Source organism: Loxodonta africana, chromosome X, assembly GCF_030014295.1.
Source record: "Loxodonta africana isolate mLoxAfr1 chromosome X, mLoxAfr1.hap2, whole genome shotgun sequence".
NCBI lineage: Eukaryota > Metazoa > Chordata > Mammalia > Proboscidea > Elephantidae > Loxodonta > Loxodonta africana.
In genome coordinates this window covers 47,721,967-47,737,002 of record NC_087369.1, presented here as the reverse complement: position 1 = coordinate 47,737,002, position 15,036 = coordinate 47,721,967, and the positions used below count along the sequence as shown (strand labels likewise).

The 15,036-nt window shown below is 39.5% G+C and overlaps 1 protein-coding gene and 1 non-coding gene across 9 annotated transcripts in view; one reads left to right on the top strand and one right to left on the bottom strand.

Annotated features, from left to right (window-relative positions):
* The window catches only part of CASK (calcium/calmodulin dependent serine protein kinase), a 455,537-nt gene that overhangs the window by 163,089 nt on the left and 277,412 nt on the right, over positions 1 to 15,036 (top strand). The window lies entirely within an intron of this gene.
* On the bottom strand, positions 69 to 174 carry LOC111752789 (U6 spliceosomal RNA). The gene has a single exon (XR_002787704.1). It is a non-coding gene; the product is annotated as a U6 spliceosomal RNA (small nuclear RNA).

The window sequence follows — 15,036 nt, the reverse complement described above, 5'->3', positions numbered from 1 at the left end:
TTGGATGGGAACCTAAACTGCTGTACAAGCCTTCACTGAAAACACAATAAAATATTATATTAAAAAATATATATATGGGAAACTTTATAAATTTGCTTTCCATTGTTACGCAGAGGCCATGATAATCTTTTCTGTATGGTCAGAGTTCAGTATATGTGCTGCCAAAGTGAGCATTATTAAAATTTTCATATATTTTTGGATTTGTTTTGCTAAAATTTTGTTTAGAATTTTTGCATCTATTTTCATGAGGATATTGGTCTGCAGTTTTCTTTTGTTGTGATGTTTTTATCTGCTTTTGGTATCAGGGCTGGCTTATAGAGTAAGTTGGGAAGTATTCCTTCCTTTTCAAATTTTTGGGAAGGCTTGTGTAGAATTGGAATTATATTTTCATTATATGTTTGGTAGAATTCACCACTGAAGCTATCTGTGTCTGGAGTTTACTTTTAAGAGATGGTTTTTAACCATGTATTTACATACACACACATACTTCCTTCTTTCTTGGATAAAAGGTGATATACTTTACATATTATTCTGTGTCTTCTTTTTCATTTAATAATATATATTCTGGGATTCATTCCATTACAGGGTATAGAGATTGTCCTTGTTTGTTTTTATAGCTGTATTGTATTCGTTGAATTTATGTTCTTCAAAATCTCATCTATTAAACATTTATTGTCTACTATAAAAAAATTTTTTTTATGTGTACCATGGAAACCCTGGTGGCATAGTGGTTAAAAGCTACAACTGCTAACCAAAAGGTTGGCAGTTCAAATCCACCGGGCACTCCTTGGAAAATCTATGGGGCAGTTCTACTGTGTCCTGTAGGGTCACAATGAGTTGGAATCGACTTGAAGGTGATGGATTTGGTTTTTTGGGTTATGTGTACCATCTGTCAGGTTCAGTGCATGACATTGTGGGGTAAACAAAGATGTGTAATACAAAGTCCTCACCCACAGGAAGCTTGGGAAATTTTTAAATATGTTTTTTCATACATACCTTTCCCCAATACACAGTAGTTGAACTAGTAATACTTATTTTTACCCATCTCCTTTTTAGAAAGAGAAATCACTGACTAGAAAGTTTTTGTCATCCACTGTTTCTACTGTATTTAATGTCATTTCAGTAGTATTTGTAAGCATTCTAGATAGAGAATGCATCCTGACATTTAAAATGTTATTTAGATACCTGATCATAAAGTATGTGACAGAGAAGTATGTCATATGAATGTATGCTATTTCTACATAAAAAAAAACTACATATTTCTTATTAATTCAGTCTCTATGAAGTCAGAAATTTTGCAGTCTGAAATTGATCAAACATGCAATCAAGATGCATTGATAACTGCTGGTGACTGAAATGCAAAAGTTGGAAACAAAGAAGAAGAATCAGTAGTTGGAAAATACGGCCTTGGTGACAGAAATGACACTGGATCCTGAGGGACCAATTACTGAACTGAGGGCTGTGGGGACCATAGTCTCAGGGAACATGTAGCTCAAATGGCATAACATAGTTAATAAAACATCCTACATTCTACTTTGGTGAGTAGCGCCTGGGATCTAAGTGCCCGTGAAGGGCCATCTGGGATACTCCACTGGTCTCAACACATTGGGAGCAAGGAATAATGAAGAAAACTAAAGACACAAGAGAAAGATTAGTCCAAAGGACTAATGGACCACAACTACCATGGCCTTCACCAGACTGAGTCCAGCACAATTAGATAAATAGTGCCTGGCTACCACCACTGACTGCTCTGACAGGGATCACAATAGAGGGCCCTGGACATAGCTGGAGAAAAATGTAGAACAAAATTCTAACTCACAAAAAAAGACCAGACTTACTGGCCTGACAGAGACTGGAAAAACCTCAAGGGTAAGGCCCCTGGACACCCTTTTAGCTCAGTAATGAAGTCACTCCTGAGGTTCACCCTTCATCCAAAGATTAGACAGGTCCATAAAACAAAACAAGACTAAAGGGGCACCAGCCCAGGGGCAAGGACTAGAAGGCAGAAGGGGACAGGAAAGCTGGTAATAGGGAACCCAGGATGAGTGTTGGGAGAGTGTTGACATGTCGTGGGGTTGTTAACCAGTGTTATAAAACAATATATGTACTGTTTAATGAGAAACTATAGTTCTGTAAACCTTCATCTAAAGTACAATAAAAAATATATATTTAAAAAAATTCAATCGACATAGCAATAAGATATGCAGAGAAAACATCTGAACAATTTGTGATTTGAAAAGGTATTATTCTCATGTACTCCTATTTTCATAAATTATTTATATATATGTATATATGAGTGGGAAACCCTGGTGGTGTAGTGGTTAAGTGCTACAGTTGCTAACCAAAAGATCAGCAGTTCAAATCCAGCAGGTGCTCCTTGGAAACCCTGTGGGGCAGTTCTACTCTGTCCTGTAGGGTCGCTATGAGTCAGAATTGACAGCCATGGGTTTGTTTTTCTTTGTTTGTTTGTTTGTTTGTTTATGAGTGCAATGGGTTTCTCTTTATATATGGCCCTTCTGGCCTTGGGTTTATAATTCTGCCAGAATGATTGGGTAGGACACAATCTTGCAAAGAATTAGTTAGTCTGTTATGTAAATGCAGTGTGTAAAAACATCAAGTAGGGTTAAGTGACTTTGTGGGAATTGGTCGATTATGTGCAAGTTAAGTGAATGTGACCTACCAAGGGAATTGGTCATTTCGTGGTCTGGTGAGAGGGCTATGACTTGAAATTGAAAACAAGTAGGCTTACATAAGGGCCAGTTGCACAGAATTCAAGGAGTACCTCACTACCATCAAGAAGAGCCTGGAGTGAAGTGCATTCTGTGAACCTGTGGTCCCTGCACTGAGAATCTCCTAGATCCAGGAGAGAGAACTGTAACACTGGAAAACAGTACAAGAGGGCTAGAAATGGCAACAACCACAGCAGAGCCCAGTGGCAGGGAAACAGCAGAAGCAGTAGAAGTGTTGAGAACCAGGAGACTGGCATGAGGTTGCTGAAGCAGGCTTGCCAACCCACAGAGCGAGAGAGAGCTGAGCACCTTCAGGCAGGAGGCTTGCTGGTGGAGTTATGTGCCTCCAAGCACTTGTTGGCTGAGCCAAAATAGTTGTAATACTTGGCGGCTAGAGCAGTGGCCAGACCCAGTGAGGCCTGGCAGCAGTATGCCCAAGCAAGGCCCAGCCTTTGGGCAAGGCCAAGAAGAAGGGCCATCCGCTAACATAGCCAAGAAGGAACTGAGAACTGTTTCGGTTGGAAGCTGTCCTGACTGAAGAACTGTATCCTGTCTCCTCAGTTCTATTACTTCCAAGTTGATCTTGATCCTGAGTTGCAGACTCTTACTTCCCTAATAAATCATGTATTCACAGGGAAGAAAAAGAAAGAAATGACACTGGAGATCACATGATAGATTTTTGTAAGACCAATGACTTCATTGCAAATAACCTTTTATCGACAACATAAACGGCGACTGTACACATGGACCTTGCCAGATGGAATACACAGGAATCAAACCGACTATATCCATGGAAACAGACGATGAAAAAGTCACGATGGAAAAGGTGATGGAAAATATCAGTCAGAACAAGGCCAGGCACTGACTACAGAACAGATCATCAATTGCTCTTATGCAAGCTGAAGAAAATTAGAGCAAGTCCATGAGAGCCAAAATACGATCTTGAATACATCCCACCTGAATTTCTAGACCATCTCAAGAATAGACTAATGACCGAAAATAAGATGAGTTGTGGAATGACATCAAGGATATCATTCATGAGGAAAACAAAAGAACTGAAGAAAAAATTCAAGCCTCGAGTTGCAATATTGAAGGATTCTATGGAAAAAATACTGAGCAATGCAGGAAGCATCAAAAGAAGATGGAAGGAATATACAGTGTCACTGTAACAAAAAGAACTGGTCAATATTCAGCCATTTCAGGAGGTGGCATATGATCAAGAACCAATGATCCTGAAAGAAGTCCAAGCTGCACTGAAGGGAATAGTGAAAAACAAGGCTCCAGGAACTGACAGAGTACCAATTGGGACGTTTCAACAAACGGATGCAGCGCCCACTCATCTATGTTAAGAAATTCGGAAGACAGGTTCCTGACCAAGTGACTGGAAAACATCTGTATTTGTGCCCATTCCAAAGATAAGTGATCCAACAGAATGTGGAAATTATCAAATGATATCTTTAATACCATACACAAGTAATATTTTGCTGAAGATCATTCAAAAGTGGTAGCAGTAGTACATTGACCGGGAACTGCCAGAAGTTCAAGCCAGATTCAGAAGAGAACATGGAATGAGGGATATCATTGCTGATGTCAGCTGGATCCTGGCTGAAAGCAGAGAATACCAGAAAGATGTTTACCTATGTTTTATGGACTATGCAAAGGTATTCTACTGTATGGATCATAACAAATTATGGATAACATTGCAAAGAGTGCAAATTCCAGAAAATTTAATTCTGCTCATGATGAACCTGAACATAGGCCTAGAGGCAGCTGTTTGAACAAGAACAAGGGGATATTGCATGGTTTAAAGTCAAGAAAGATGTGTGTCGGGGTTGTACCCTTTCATCATACTTTTTCAATCTGTATGCTGAGCAAGTAACCTGGAAAGCTGGACTATATGAAGAAGAACGCAACATCAGAATTGAGGGAAGACTTGTTAACAACCTCCAATATGCAGATGACACAGCCTTGCTTGCTGAACGTGAAGAGGACTTAGAGCACTTACTGATGAAGATAAAAGACCACAGCCTTCAGTATGGATTGCATATCAACATAAATAAAAACCACATCCTCACAACTGGACCAATAAGCAACATCATGGTAAACGGAGAAAAGATTGAAGTTTTCAAGAATTTCATTTTACTTGGATCTGCAATCAATGCCCATGGAAGCAGCAGTCAAGAAGTTAGATGATGTATAGTGTTGGGCATATCTGCTGCAGAAGACCTCTTTAAAGCATTGAAAAGCAAGCATGTCACTTTGAGGACTAAGGTCCGCCTCACCCAAGCCATGGTATTTTCAGTTGCCTCATATGAATGTGAAAGCTGGACAATGAATAAGGAAAACTAAAGAATTGACGCCTTTGAATTGCGGTGTTGGCAAGGAATATTGAATATATCATGGACTGCCAAAAGAATGATCTTGGAAGATGTACAGCAAGGATAGTGAGACTCTGTCTCACATGCTTTGGATATGTTATTAGGAGGGACCAGCCTCTAGAGAAGGACATCATACTTATATACCTCCAGTAGAAGCCTCTCCATGGTATTGTTTTGCTAAACCCAGCTCTTCTGTACGGGACCTGTAAACCTAGTACCTCCGCAGATCTACATAAGAGTCCCTGTTCCTCTTCTCTGTCCTCTTTCCGCATTTGCGCTCTCTGTTTCCTAATCTCTTTTCACTATATATTGCTTCACTCAAGAGTAACCTTTGTCCCTAAATCCACATATATAAATCTAGGCAAAGTCTCTAGTTTTCCTGGAAAAGGAAACTTCTTAAAGTCTTTGTATGCTTCCTCATACATTGTAGGTTGCAGAGGTTAAATGGCTGAAATCTGTAAAATAGGATGTTTCAAGAAGTTTCATATGTTTTCATTACGTAAATGTAGATTTGGAAATCTAGCAACTACCGCAGTAATTAAAGCATCTCCTGCTGTGAATGCTTCTGAGAAAATAAATACTATGCAAGAAATAGGCTCACAAACTTTTTTAATTCAGAAAATTGATTCCACGATCATGAAGTCAGCATTTTCTCTCAGCAGGCATCGCAACTAATGACATTAATGAGACCCATGCCATATCTAAAAAAAAAAAAGGAATGAAAGTGAGAAAAACTAAGAATTTTAAAAGGAAGTTATTTCCAGTGGTCTGTTTGAACATTGTAATTAATCAAGAAATAAAACAAGAAAAAAATATTTTTAATTGTGGTTTTTACTAGTCCATTACCAGTGGATCAAACTACTTATAAGTTGGGATAGTATAAAATGAGTGCGTATATTAAACTGGTAGAGCCGTCAGTATATAGTACAAAGCCTTGTATACATTTCAAAGTAACCAAGACCTGAATGAGAATTACCACATTTTGGATAATGCTTTTTAAACTTCTGTTATCTTCACAAAAGTTGTTTTTTTTTTTTTTAGTATTATAGAGTAGGACAAACACTAAAATGCCTAATGAGAAAAGTTAAAACAAATACAAGTGCTAGAAATTGCCGGCTTTGTTGATGGTGATATGCTTTTGCAGCCCTAGCTTTGTTAGCCTTTACAAGGAGCTTTATAATTTGTAATATGGAAAATAAGTCCTCCAAAAAGTCTAACCCTTTACTGTCAAGTCGATTCCAACTCATAGCAGCCCTATAGCACAGAGAAGAACTGACCACTATGGTTTCCAACGCTGTAATCTTTACAGAAGCAGACTGCCACATCTTTCTTCCACAGAGCAGCTGATGGGTTCAAACTGCCAGCCTTTCAGTTACCACCACCAGGGCTCCTTTTATGGAAAATAACAGTTCCTAAAAAAAGAGCCCTGACCAGTGTTGAACTACTTACAAAGCAAGCTTATCAGAGATCCCTGGTATCACTTTAGTAGCTATAGTTAAAAGATGAACTTTTAAGAATATAGGTCACAAGAGAACCACCATACGATCCAGCAATTCCACTCTTTGGAATACATCCTAGAGAAATAAGAGCCTTCACCTGAACAGATATATGCATACCCATGTTCACTGCAGCACTGTTTACAATAGCAGAGATGGAAGCAACCAAGGTGCCCATCAACAGATGAATGGATAAACAAGCTATGGTACATACACACAATGAAGTACTACACAACAGTACAGAACAACGATGAATCTGTGAAGCACCTCATAACATAGATGAATCTGGAATGCATTATGCTGAGTGAAGTCGGTCAGTTACAAAATGACAAATATTGTATAAGACCACTATTATAAGAACTCAAGAAAAAGTTTAAACACAGAAGAAAACATTCTTTGATGGTTACGAGAGTGGGGAGGGAGGGAGAAGGGTATTTGCTAATTAGATAGGAGACAAGAACTATATTAGATGAAGGGAAAGACAACACATAGTACAGGAGAGGTCAGCACAACTGGACTAAACCAAAAGCGAAGAAGTTTCCTGAATAAAACCAAATGCTTCAAAGGCCAGAGTAGCAGGGGTGGGGGTCTTGGGGACCATGGTTTCAGGGGACATCTAGATCAATTGGCATAACAAAATGTATTAAGAAAACGTTCTGCATCCTACTTCAGTGAGTGACATCTGGGGGTCTTAAACGCTAGCAAGTGGCCATCTAAGACGCATCAATTGGTCTCAACCCACCTGGTGCAAAGGAGAATAAAGAACACCAAGGACACAAGGTAAAGATGAGCCCAAGAGGCAGAAAGGGCCACATAAACCAGAGACTCCATCAGCCTGAGACCGGAAGAACTAAATGGTGTCTGGCTACCACCAATGACTGCCCTGACAGGGAACAAAACAGAGAATCCCTGATGGAGCTGGAGAACAGTGGGATGGAGATCTCAAATTCTCATAAAAAGACCAGACTAGTTTGAGACTAGAAGGACCGTGGAGGTCATGGTCCCCAGATCGTTTGTTAGGCCAAGACTGAAACCATTCCCAAAGCCAACTCTTCAGACATGGATTGGATTGGACTATATAAGACAGAAAATGATACTGGTGAGGAATGAGCTTCTTGGCTCAAGTAGACACATGAGACTATGTGAGCAACTCATGTCTGGAGAGGAGATGAGAAGGCAGAGGGGACAGGAGCAGGTTGAATGGACATGGGGAATACCGGGCGGAGAGGAGGACTGTGCTGTCTCATTAGGGGGAGAACAGCTAGGAATACATAGCCAGGTGTGTTTAAGTTTTTGTATGAGAGCGATTGACTTTATTTGTAAACTTTCACTTAAGGCACAATACCCAGAAAATAAAAAGAATATAGCTCACAGCTGTGCTCTCTCTTCTGTCTTGTTTTTTATTGTTGTTCTGTTTGTGTGTGTCTATATGTATGTATATATAGATAAACATTTGGCAAATGGTTGGTTTACACCTATGTAAGAAAATATTTTAACCCAGCCCCAACAATTCTAAAGCTTGATACGTCATATGGAATTGTTGGGAGAATGCAACCAGTTGAGTATTTTTTCCCAAATCACTAAAAATTATTATACTTTTTATTCTCAATATGTGGATAATTTGTTAGCTGTAAATGCCCTGTAAAGTAAAATAGACCTCAGGGCCTGAGAAATGAATTACAGCACAATGAAAAACTATACTGTAAATGAAAAAAAAACATTTTACAAACTGTGACTAGATACTTACTTCCCATCCTTAACATTTTTGTATTTTTTTTTCTAGTGGCTATTACAACAACCAGTACTTACTTTTTCTTGTAGTCAAGTTTGTTTTTTAATTTGCAAATCTTCAAAACCTCACCCACCTTAATTCTACTTAAGCCTTCTCTTCAAAAATCATAAATGTATGGTTTTTGATAAATTCAATATAAAGTTCTATTCTGGTTATTTATTCAAGTTTACTTTTATCAACGTAACATAAGCACATAGTTTTTAAAAGTCAAATCATACTACTTGTAACAACAGCAAAAGAAAGCAATTTCTGTTATAACTTTTTACAAACCCACCAATTAATAGAGGCAACCATTTCAAACATTTTTTACTGTTTCTTTTGCAATTAGCAACATGTTTTAAAGTAATATGCTTATATTACTATTTCTTGATTTTATAGTTTTAGATATTATCAGCTATTGACTTACTGCTATGAAAGATGTAGCTCTTTTATGTTGCTCCCCCACTCCTGGCCCCTCCTCACTTTCCCTCCCCCATTTTCTTTATGTAATTATCTCATCACGTCAGGGAAAATCAATATTTAATATTCACATTATGATTAGATAAATACGAAATTATTCACAGTGGAGTCATATGGTTATATTTCTTTTCTTGTATAATTTATTACTATACCTGGAGTAAATAGTTGACTTATTTCTTTGACTGCTTGGTTTTCTATACATTATTGCTAATTTGCCCCCAGACTGCCCCACTGAACTGTATAACTTCTTTCAGTACATCCAACCCCATTAGATAATTTATCGCATTTTTTATTGGCAGCAAAGGGTACCCTCCATCATCCCTCAGCTCTCTCTTTCATTGTAAAGTGATTGTTGTCTTGGCCTGCTGGACTATTATTATGGGAATTCCCTTTGCCTTTCAGTCTGCACTACAATCCCTGTAGCCTAGACTTCCTGTCTTTCTTGGTTTACTGCCTCATTTTGGTAAATTACGTATTAGTAACTTTCTGAGAAAGGATGCATTTTTTGAGATACCTGAAAATGCCTATTCTGTACTACAATTTGATAGTTTGGCTGGGTATAGAGTTCTAGGTTAGATGTAACTTCCCTCAGAATTTTGAAGAAGTAGCATAACTTATGGATAAAAGCTTTTACTGTGCAATCAGACTGCTTAGGTTCATATGATACCAGCTGTGAGACTTAAGCAGGTCATATAACCTCTCTGTGCCTACATTTCTTCATCTAAAAAATGAGCATAATAATCTTGCCTACATCTAGAGTTTTTGTCAAGATCATATTTTTACACAAATAACACGCACCTTTGTTTGCCAGCTGTGCCCTCCCCACCCCCCGTGAGGTACTTTTGTAAGCAGGCTATGCCAATTTTTTTACAGCAACATGTGGAAGAGGATTGGCATGGTAGCACTTGTGAGGGTGTCTCACAGGGATGGGGTGCAGCTGGCAAACAAACACAGAAGGTGCATGTTATTTGCATTAAAAATATGTATGGTAAAGCCATCACATATGTAAAGCACTTAGAATAATGCCTGACCCTTTTTCTCTTTTTCTTAAAGTCTTAATGATACTCCTTTTATCCCAGTACCCTGAAATTTCACAGTGATGTGCTTTAGTGTGGGTCTTTTTGAAATTCATTATGATGGGAGCTCAGAAATCTTTTTGAATCTGGAAATTTATGTGGTGTTCAAAGAAATTTCTGGTATTCTTACATGATTTTTTTCCCTCCAGTTTCTCTTTCTGTGGTTATTTTTATTCAAATAATGGGTTTACAGGATTGATCTCTATTTCTAACCTTTTCTATTTTTATATCTTTGCCTTTTTGTTCCACTTTGAGATATTTCCTCAACTTGATCTTCTAACCTTCTATTTGAATCTCCTGACTTGGCTATAATTTTTTATTTTCAAGAGTTCTTTGCGTCCTGCATGTGTCTTTTTAAAAAAATTATTGTTATATAGTTTCTTATTCTTGTTTCATAAGTTTCATATCATTCTTATTTATCTGGAAATAGTATACTTTTTTAAAAATTCTCTTTGTCTTGCATATGGAGAACTCTGTTTCCTCAGATTTTTTTTCCTTTTTTTTATTTTCATCTCTTTCTTTTTAGAGACTCTCCTCAAATATCTGATGATATTTGACTGTTCTTTTATTTTGAAAAAGCAGGTATTAAATAGTTGCTTGGAAGCACTGTATACTTAGGCAAGGACTGGACTATTTTTTTGAGAGCCCCACAAATGTCAGTATCTGTAGTTCTTTTGTTATTAAGCTGGTCTGTTTGACCAAAGAAGAATTCTTCAGTCTTCCACCTTGGGCTCTGGGTGTGTGAATTTAAGGAGTGGTGTCAGTATACAAAGAAGCCCTGGTGGCACACCAGTTAGGTGCGCAGCTACTAACCGAAAGGTCAGTAGTTCTAACTAGCCAGCTGCTCCACGGGAGAAGGATGTGGCAGTCTACTTCTGTAAAGATTACAGCCTTGAAATCCCTATGGGACAGTTCTATTCTGTCCTATAGGGTCGCTATGAGTCATAATCAACTTGACGGCAATGTTTTGGTCAGTATACAGGGTGGGCTAAGCCCGATTGCAGCGGTTCCTGGAGCCACCTAGGGGAAAGAAGGGGAGGATCTCAGAGTTTATTTAAAACGTGAACTTTCCAGTTAATCCTCCTGTTTAAGTACAGCAACTCATTTTTAATCTGAGCTTTGAGTCTGCTATTCAAAGTCTCAAAAAAAAAGTGGGAGAGGAATACATGCTTGGTGGAGGATATCTGGGGTCAGACTGCTCCTATAAAGGTTCAGCCATTCGTCCTGTTGTCTGTTCCACTCAGCAGCCCTGCCTTCAAAGATAGCTGATGCTTCCTATTCTTAAGCCTTTCATAGGAACATTCTGATAGGCAAATCAGCTTGCTTCTTAATGGCTTGCCTTGTTGCAAGCTTGGTGTGTTAGTTCAGGTTCTCTAAAAGGCAGACACCAAGAAAAGATTAGGCATGCAAGAAATTTGTTGGGGAAACTGCCTGTGGTTGTTGTTTGACATGGCACAGGCAAATAATCATGTCATCTGCATACTATGTTATCGAGACCAATAATGTTATTATCTGTAGTCATAGATCTTTCATCTTATGGAACTATTTCCTAATCACCCCTGTAATATCACCCTGATGCTATATTGGCCTAACTAGCTATGGGCAGTGTTTCGTTCTGTTGTACTTAGGGTCGCCCTGAGTCAGAAGCAGCTCAACAGCACCTAACAAATAACTAGCTGTAATATGATCTTTAGTGCCCTCTAGTGGAAGAAAATTAGATGTGTTCTTTTTATAAATATAATTCTTTTGAAACTGTGATCACTTAACCTAATAAAATTACTCCTGAGATAATTGAACAAAGACAAGATCCACATATATAAATGCATTTAAGAAATTGTCAAAATTTACATGAAACTTTAAAATTTAAATATTTTTTCGAAGCAAGATTTTTTTTGGCCGTGTAATTTATAATATTAAGTAATACCAAAAGCCAAACCCCTTGCTGTCGAGTCTTCCAACTCAGGTGACATTGAAACGGTAGGCATGTATTACTTTTGTTTAAAGCTAGTGCATTCAGTAGTGATAATATCTTGAAATTTTCACTTTAAGTTATGGTAACAGAATATACAGAATAGCATTAAACCAAAAAAAAACCCAGTGCCGTCGAGTCAATTCCCACTAATAGCGACCCTACTGGACAGAGTAGAACTTCCCGCATAGAGTTTCCAAGGAGCACCTGGCAGATTCGAACTGCCGACCCTTTGGTTAGCAGCCATAGCACTTAACCACTACACCATCAGGGTTTCCATAATAGCATTAGCCCATAGTTATTTACAAGTAGATGGCATTTCTTGGTCACTCTCTGAAAACACTTTAATCAGTCCGTATATGCTACCTGGAGTAGATTGCCATGGGAGAAAGATGTGACAGTCTATTCTTATAAAGATTTACAGCCTTGTTAACCCTATAGAGCAGTTCTACTCTGTCCTGTAGGGTCTCTATGAGTCAGAATCGACTCGACAGCAGTGGATTTGGTTTGGGCTTAGTAGAGTACCTCAAATTTTGGATGTTTAGAGTCGTCTTCCATGTATGATATGAAAAGATCACTGGACTGGGAATCAGAGACCTGGGTTCATTTTCCATTTGTGCTGTGAACTAGCTGTATGACTTTGGGCATGTCACCCGCTTTCCTGGGGCCTCATTTTCTTCGTGAGTGAACTGTGAAGATAGAGAGGAGAGTGTGTTGGTGACTAACTCTCCTAGTCCTAACATTCTCTGATTCAGTGGTACATATACTTTAATGTAATACAGAAGAAGTAACAGACATTGGTTGGGTGAGTTCTGTACGCTGGGTGCTGCCTTTCAGGCTCTCTAAGGCCAGTAGTGTTGGCAGGAATATGAATGACCAGCAGTAGTACAGTTTGGTAAATGCCAGGCTACTGAGGCATGTATAGGAGGGTGTTGTCAGATTACAGCTGGATATGCCTTTGTCAGCCGGGGAGATTGTCAAGGAGAACTTCGAGGCAAAGTGTAAGTGGGATTTTGATGAATGAGTTGGGATTTACTAGGCACAGACGGAAGCACAGGAAGTGTCAAGCAGAGGGAGCCGTATTTTCAAGAACACAGATAGCATGGGGAGTGCAGAAGCTGCAGATATTTCAGGCTGGGGGTCAGGAAGGACAATGGAAGAAGAAAGGAAAGGAATGTAGATATGTGTGACATCCAACAAAAAAAGTAAACCTAAACTACTTGACTAAGAAAAAGGAGAGCCAGATTCTATTTCCAATTATGCTGCTAAATAGCTGCACCTTAATTAAGTTGTTCAACTTAAAATCATTTTTTGGAAGGCTTTCAAAGGCAAGCTAAGGCATTGTAACTTCTTTGTGTATGAAATGGGGAGCAATGGATGGTTTTGCAGTTACGTGATAATACCTGTTTTAGAGTAAAACTCCAGTGACATCTTAATGGTGGAATGAAAAGGAGACACTGAAGGCAAAGAAACCCATTCATTAAAAGATCTTTGTTGTGATCCAGACAAGACTTAGTGAGGGCTGGAACTATGATAATAGCAATATGGGGCAGATAGTTTTGACAGATGTTGCAGAAGTAGAATGGACAGGTTTTGGCAGCTGCATACAGGAAGTGAAGAAGTAGTAGTTGGTGTGAGGATGACTCCAGGGAGAGAATAAAGATGCTGGTAGTCAGTAGGAAACACACTGACTTTAAATACCTATATGGATTTGATTTTGCTAGTTTTTTATACTGTCCTTGTTATTAGACACCTAGACTGTACCTGTCTTTTATTCTAAATAATCTTATAATCAACTTAAGATTCAGCTCTTTATGAGGTATATTATATGATTTCCCAAAATATTGTAGATGAAAAACTGCAAAACACATGATGATGGCAGAGGTAGGGAAGTTACCAAATAAAAGGCACTGAGTCAGCTGATAATGTCCCACTTAAGGAAACAGAAAAAGTAAAAGTAGGCACAGAACTATATACCAACATAGTTTAGTAATGGACGTTCACATTGCCAACTTCTTGTCATCAAACTTGGTTTAAATGACATTTGTTACAGGTAGGGAAGAATTATTTGCACCAAAAATGGTCTAAGGAGAGGGAAGCAAAATTTATTATACTCCATGCTCTGTGTCAGATACCATGGCAAGCATCATCACATACTTTATTAATCCTCCTAATTTATCCCATTCCAAGTTTGATGGAATGGCAACACAACTATTGGGAAGCAAGTCGAGGAAGAAAGTAGGTTGATTATAAATGTACATTCTTTAAAAAGTAAGGAAATAAGCCGTAGACAGAAGCACCATGCTGTCCCTCCACAGCAAAGACCCAAAAACTAAGTAAAACAGAGACAAATATCATTCCTGGAACCTGAAGTGCCAAATGAAGAGAGAGAGAGCTGGCCAAGCACCAAAATGTAATAAACTGACAGAGGACAGAAAGCGAGGCGAGATACATGAGGAAGGCCCCATCAGCTAACCACCACAGATCCACCATCTTGGACTCTTGTAGGGGATCAGCAGACAGAGAGCACCGGGAAGCAGCTTCTCGGAACTCCCAGCAGGAGACTGAGCACCCGGTAACCAGCCATACACACTCCCCGGTAACGAGCCATACACACTCCCCGGCCCCGCATTCTCTCCCCGGCCCCCCATTCTCTCCCCGCTGCTTCCTGCTGGCTGCAGTGGCTCAGCCAGTCAGGAAGTGCAGCATACATGCCGCCTGGATTCGCCCCACACACGTCAGAGATGAGAGATCAGCAGACAGGGAGTATGGGAAAGCAGCTTCATGAAGTTCCCAGCAGGAAACAGAGCGCCCGGTACCTAGCGATACACACTTTTCTAGCCCCCGCCTTTCTCCCCCTCCCCTTCCGCCTCCTCTGCCACAGTCTCTTGGCCGGGAGGCAACTACTTTGGTCTCAGGCTGCTTGGATTTGCCCTGCCCACACTGGCCGTGCCCCTGAGCTGGTGTTGGTTCATTCCGTCTCTTCTGGTTTCTTCTGTACCTCCTACCACCTCCCCCTCCTTTTTCTGGAACACCTGGCTCCATGTGCCAGCTTTGCTGCTTCTTGAAAGGCTGTGAAGCCACGCTCGACTGGGGAACCACTCCCCTGGCCTGCGACGCCACGCTGGTGGGATCTC